The sequence below is a fragment of the Ictalurus punctatus genome, chromosome 12 (genome assembly GCF_001660625.3).
Source record: "Ictalurus punctatus breed USDA103 chromosome 12, Coco_2.0, whole genome shotgun sequence".
In the NCBI taxonomy this organism is placed as follows: Eukaryota; Metazoa; Chordata; class Actinopteri; order Siluriformes; family Ictaluridae; genus Ictalurus; species Ictalurus punctatus.
This window is the reverse complement of record NC_030427.2, coordinates 5016275-5023710: the sequence shown is the minus strand read 5'-3', so window position 1 is coordinate 5023710 and position 7436 is coordinate 5016275.

The following is a 7436-nucleotide window of genomic DNA, read 5'->3' as shown; positions in this document are numbered from 1 at the left end:
AAATTTACCATATTAGTTATCAAGGGGCAAGTCATGTGGAAAACAATCTTTTCAGAGTAAGTAAAAAAAACTTCAGAGACAGAGTGTTTAGTAGATGTCACAAAGTAAATAAACTTTATTGAAACAATAAAGTGAGACAGTCTGCAGAAAGTCTAAATTATGCAAACACACATAGCCCTTTACATACCTTTCTCAACAGTGTACTCCTCTAAGGTGGGGTTTTGCCTTTCCTCATTAAAAACAGACCAATCTTCTTTGCCACAATTAAATATTCATGTCTATATGATATCTTAAATTTGTGGAGCATGTGCAGTTAGTTGTTTTTCTTGAAAAGGTTTTATGAGGTCAAGGTTTCTTTTTTACAAAAAGGTTTCACTCAGACAGAGTCCTGACCTTGACCAACACTCACTTCTTAGGCCTTATCCTAACTCGTTAATAGATATCTGGCCTCAAAATTATTTGCTTCTGTGGAGGAAGATACAGGCTGGTACAGAAAAAACAATTATTGTACAGTAGGACACAGAATTCATCTAACTCTTTACACACTTAGAATATAACTTGATCAAACAGTGTTCTGTGGATTTAGATTATGCTTCTAAATATTGATTATACATATAGATTATGCTTGTTAACTAATATTGATTATTCGATTGTGCTTAAGTAATAATTCTAAATGTTGGCTATACATATTGAATACACTTCATTAACACTTCATTACACTTCATTTTCTGACGCCTTTGTCTGTTTGGCATCGTGCCTTTACTGACTATATAACAAGGTAACTTGCATGTATGGAAATTTAATGAGCTATTTAATTTAGCTAGTACTTACCAACACATTCCCTCTAAATCAATTTGAAAACTACCGACGATATGCATATAAAATGCTGCTAATATTCCGAAAAGGTTAGCAGAAGAGCTAGTGGTTTCTGTATACCTGTCTGCCTGTTGAAGCGAGACACATCGCGATTGCATCATGACAACGAGACTATCTGACGGCAGACTCAAGTCGGACAAATAAATAAGAAAATTCTCAGACTTTCTTGTGATTTAATTTGCTACTGTTTTGTGCATGCTCTCGTGTTAATTTGAATTCAAATGATTTTACATAATATAACTTTTTATTAATTAATGTTGCGATGGGCACTTTTAAATAACTTAGAAAAAGGACAGGGGCTTGAAACCTCAAGTGAGGCAAACCCTGGAGTATTGGATGAATAGCTGTGGTTTAGGTTTCTATGTACAACCTAATGTGGATGGTTTTACTGAAAGACCCAGTGGACTCCATATCGTTGCTTTGGATCATTTGAACCTGAAATGATGCATATGTGTTCCATTTTGATTTTCGATTCTATGAATATATGAAGCAGACATTTGAAAAAAGTGAGGGACAAAGTAAGTTGAGAAAGAATATAAAATATGTTGTGGGACAAGAAAGTCCCATGTACAGCATCATGTACAAACCTGTACACGCTGTGTGAAATGTAAATATAAACAGAATGCAGTGATTTGCAAATCTCAAACCCATATGTTATTCACAACAGAACATAGAAAACAGTCTCAAAAAAGTTGGGACGGGGCAACAAAAGGCTGGAAATTTGCAGATAATTGCATTCTGTTTTTATTTACATGTTACACAGCGTCCCAACTTTTTTGGAGTTGGGGTTGTATTAGCTCTGTGGGAATTGATGTGATTCCATTTCAGTGCCCATGCACACTCCATAGTGTGTTAAATCACTTGACGATTCTTCTGTTTTTTTCACACATCAATTTGTAATCATTCAGAACTCACCTTTTCAATTATTAAGCCGTTGTCACGGTGGAGAGGCAGAGACGGATACAAATGCAGGTAAAAGACGTTTATAATCCAAAACGTGGGCAAAACTCAGAATCGTGAAACAGGCAAAAGGTCAGGCTATCAACAAACAGAATATCAAAGATAAGACAATCTCAAAAACACTGGGCAAAAAGAGTCAATAATGTAAAACTGGGCAGAGAGATAAACAGGTTGGTATGATCACAAACACAAGGAATGGCGTGTATTCTTTGCACAGAGTGAGTGCAATGAAAGTCCTTTTAAACTGTGATTGTGATTGTGCTGTGAATTTGATGCAGGCCTGCAAAATTAGAATGAAGGTGAGAGTGAACATGTCAGTGTGTGAGTGTTCTGGGAATTGCAGTCCATGGCGGCCATGTTTGTAGGCTGCAGTGCAGGATGGGAAACGGAGTTCGTGGCATGAGTAGACCAGCCATGATCTGATGCATAAATTGAACATCACTCACTTTTGCCAATGGCTCTTTGCAGTTGTGTGTTCCCAGTTGTCTGTCTGTAGGAGCAGGGCCAATTTCCATACCTGGCAACAATGGTGGCATCCCTCATCCTGATCTCGCTGACATACCTGACACATTATGGGCTCCATAAGGACAAAGTAGGACAGGTAACATGTACACCTTAATCAAGCTAAAGTGAAATATAATTGTCCTGGGTTTTGTAAACAGTACCCTCTAAAAAGGAGGAAGGGATACACCCAGTTATTCTAGTATTATTACAGCAGGGCATGATTATGCCAATAGTTTCACCATATTAACCCAGTTCCTAAGGCTGGAGGGAAAGGATGGTGTTTTACACAAAATTTGTGTAAAATCAATGAACTAGTTATTCCAGTAGTGCCATTAGTGCCTGATGTCCCTCCTATTAGCTCTTCCATTCCACATGATATTTCACTCTTGTGGACCTGTGTTCAGCTTTTTCAGTGTGCCTGTTTATGAGAACTCAAAGCAATTGTTTGCCTTCACATTCCAAATCAACACAAAACCTGGACGTGTCTCCCTCAGGGGGTTTGTGGACTCTCCTGCGCCCTTCCCTGTAGTCAGAGACTCCCTTGGCTGTCTCATGCTCCCACAGGGATGTTGTTTGATTTCCTATGGAGATGACGTTCTCTTACCTGCTGTAGATAAAGACACTTGTACCAGGGTCCATTCAACTGTGCCAACATCTAGCTGAGTGTGGTTTCAAGGCCTCTCGTGAGACATTTCAATGGTGCCAGCCACAAGTACAATATCTGGGGTTCATTATCTCTTAGGGCTCAAAGTAACTTTCTACTGATCAACAGGATGTGATCAAGGGTAATCCTGCTGCCCCATACCAAATAGCAAATGTTAAGCTTCCTGGGAATTATCAACTATTGCCATCAGTGGATCCCTAATTACTCTTTCCAAGCATTGAGTGCCACCTTATTCTCTGCAACTTCACTGAGGCTGCCTAACTACAGCAAAGACTTCCACTTATATGTGACTGGGGTCATGGGGGCGCTTACAGGCCTGTAGCCTATTTATCCCAAACATTGGATTTGTTGGCACAAGGATTGCCAGCATTTTTCTGTGCTGTGGCTACAGTTGCTCTCTTAGTGCAGGCCACTGAGAAGATTGTTTACCTCACACCAGGTCACTGTCATTTTGAATAACATCCAAACACAACACATGACAGTGCTACGAAGATCAGGATATGAGGTTATTCTTTGTGCCACTCAAAATATAACTATCAAACCTACTAGTGCGCCTAACACACCAGCTGTGTTGTTGCATTGCCTCCTCACTTCTGCTGAGCCAGTCACTGAAAACACTCATGATTGCCTAGCCAAAATTCACATTTCTCCTAGTGTACGTTCAGACGTTTCAAATGTTCTATCTGAGCAAGGTGAACATGTTTTTGTAGATGGTTCCTGTGCTAAACCAGACAATATGATTTTTCATTGCGGTTATGAGGTCTGCTTACTCCCTTATATCAGTTTCACACACGTCGCTTATCCGTGCGTGCATTCTCTTTACAGATGATATTGTCACTATTTACACTGTTTTGAGGTATGCCTTCAGAGTGACACATGATTCGGTAAGATTTGGCATGCGTGAGGATTTCACTTGGCTGATGGTAAGCCCATTTCTTATGCTACTCTAGTATCAGATCTTTTGCTGGCATGTTTATTACCTCACAAGTTGGCCATAGTTAAAAAATCTGGGCATGCACCTGGGGAATCTTTTGAAGCTCAGGGCAATCGTCTTGCAGATGAGGTCGTAAAATGGGCTGCTAAACAGGGCCTCCAAGCCAACATGTAACCGCCAACTGTGTTTATTCTTTATTTTCACATGAATTATGCCCACCTGACATTGGCATTGTTTTTCTACAAGCACAAGCCAGTACTGATGACATTGCTTACTGGCATTCACAGCACTTCAGCAAGGTTTGTTTAAAGACCAAGAAGGGTGTGTGGCTCTTTCAATTTCTGTTTTCCCATTTCTAGTTTCTAGTTTACCATTTCTCAGACATTTCCATGGAGTGTCAGTGGTGGAAATGTGGTAAGGTTGTTACAAGAATGTTTCTGCATGCAGAAACTGAGAGCTACTCTTAAGTTGTCTTACTTAGGCCAGAGCAAACATTTCATGGTAATTTGCCAAACATGATGCTTCTCCACTGGTCCTTTTTGACAATACATATTGTCTAGCAATCTAAAATACCTATTGGTCATTGTTGACAAGTTTTCTAAATGAGTGGACGCTTTTACTTGCAGTAAAGAAAATGCTAATACACTGGTCAAGACCTAGCCAAAGAGATCATTCCCAGACATCCCCATGGTCATCAGTAGTGATTATAGCACTCCTTTCACATCACTAGTAACAGAAATTGACAAAATACTTGATTATCCATTGACATTTCCACATTCCCTATCATCCAAAATCTTCTGGAGTTGTTGAATGCATGAACAGAACCTCAAAAGACCAATTGACTAAGGCTTGTATTGACACGAGTAAGAATTGGGTTGACTTTGACCTTCTGAAGTATTAATGGGTTGCCCATTCCCTTCCCTATGCGTGAAGGGTAATGCTGGTATTTCTTTTACAGGAAATGCCGTTCTTGGCAGATACGGTCATGCTTTGATGCAAAACTTAACAGCCTGCATGGTGATGTATCTCTTTCTCTACATCTCCCCTACAATAGTCCTGGCTGTGACTTGGACAGCGGGTCTGACAGACTCTCCACCTCAGTGGATTCATGCCAACAGATGTAAAACAGATGGTAAATGGTAAATGGTCTGCACTTATATAGCGATTTTTTAATCTTAGCGGTTCCAAAACACTTTACACTGGTTCTCATTTACACACACACTGACACACCAATGGTAGCAGAGCTGCCATGAAAGGCGCTAACTTGCCATCGGGAGCAACTTGGGGTTCAGTGTCTTGCCCAAGGACACTTTGGGCAAGTCATGTGGGCCAGGAACTGAACCGCCAACCCTACAATTAGTGGACAACCCGCTCTACCACCTGAGCCACAGCTGCCCCAACAGATCCTACAAATAGCATCCCTTTAAGAGGCTCAATCGGCAGTGCCTCTTCAATCAAGCAGCCCTTAGGGGGCCCACCTGATAATTATTTCCTCATTGATTGTTTACATGTACTTGTATCTCATCTACTGATGTCGTATTTTTTGTGCAACTGTTTTGGCTCTCCCTGTTACCTCTGAATATAGTAATGTCTCTTAGGTTACTAATATGCCTGTAGGTCGTTTACTGTTACGAGATCCTGATTTAAGTGTGGTTCATGATTACCCTGGCCATCCTAGCCATAGCTTAGGTGAAGTACACATACATTTTATTAATTTATTATCCCATACGCATTATATGTTGGGGTTAAAACTGTTACAGTTTATCATATTATTCTTTCAAGAATAAAAATGGGCAAGTGAAAGGATAAACTGATGTAACCTTAGCTTATAAATCAGTGAGCACACATTCTTTACTCACTCCCCCTCCCAACACGTTGACACAGTGTATGTTTCTTTCGAGCTTGTTATCTTTATGTCCAAAGTGTCTGTAGTGTATGAATGGGTGTGTGAATGTGTATATGAGTGTGCCCTGTGATGTATTGCCACCCTGTCCAGGGTGTACCCCGCCTTGTGCCCCATGCTCCCTGGGATAGGCTCCAGGTTCTCTGTTGACCCAGTAGGATAAGTGGTATAGAAAATGGATGGATGGAAGAAATTCCTGGATGACCTACTGCTTCTGACGAGATTCTGCAGTATGGAACCACTGGACACTGAGGATACTGCGCTATCACATAAGGCAACATGATTAGCGCAGAAGAGCTGTCAAAATATGCGCCATATAGAACGTCCAGATTGTATCACTTGTACTGATCAGTACATGTGGTATCAATGGCCGAGCAGTAGGTGTTAAATCGAATCCAGTAGGTACGGTCACAGTATGTGATTTCAGTCACAGTTCAGCGTTCGCTCTTCTGGCAGAACGGAGGATCCGCTCACCTTCAGACTAAGAAATGGGTGAGGATGATCCAAAAAAGACTATAATCCATTCTATATATTTATTTAAAGGACTTTTTTTTCCACTTCAAGAGAGACTGTGGGTGTGTGTTCATTGTATATATATTTGGTATATGACTTACTTTTGTGTAATACACAACTTAGTGAACATTTTGGTGGTTCTTTGGTGGTCCTTTTTTCTACGTGTCGTTGGAGGCTGGATCTTTTTTTTTTTAATGATTTATTTATTGAATTTTCACAACAACAAAGACTCAAACACTCAACAACACCAAAACAAAAAACACACCACAGCAATACAGAAACATCACGTGCATTCTCTCGTGAAACTAACAGGTTGTGTATAGTGTAAAACATAGTACAACAGAACTGTATGTAATAATATAGATATAAATTAAAATAAAGTAATTAGGTCCACAAAACTAAGGGGATTGACCCAAAAAACACTATGGGACAAACAAAACAAAACAAAAAGTTAAAAAAAAATTTTTTTTTAAAGGAAAGTATGATATTTCCTTTTTTAAAGGAAAGTCATGCTCACAGTAAATAATGTGTGCAATTAACATGGCAATGCTAGTGATTGACCAGGAAATACAGAGTAATAGTGCAGTGCAGGCAGTCGGTGAATCAGTCAATAGAATCATCCAGCCATAGAGATTTAACATGCTCTAAAAGGGTAACCAAATTCTTGAAAATGTAACCATGTGTGGCATACCAAAAGTGGAGGGAAATTAATTTAACGGAATTTACTCTAATTTGACCGACTATGCCACCTTGAGAAAATACCCCAGGGAAAATAACCCCAACGAGTACACAGGTCAGTTACCAAAGGATGGCAAAGTAAAACTTGGGTACTCATACAAAAAATAGTTCCTTTATTGAAAATGAATAATCTGATGTGAGGTGTTTGCTGAATAATGATGTTAAACTTGAATTCATCATTTTCTACACACCATAGCAGGCCAAGTGTTTTGGGGTAGCTTGTCTTTGTCCAATGGGTAGCTTGTCTTTGTCCAAATTTATCCCCTTTACCTCTTGAGCTCTTTCCTCCTCTGGAATGTTAGTGTACTTGGTGGCTGTTACACACCCACTTAGTGAGATCAAAT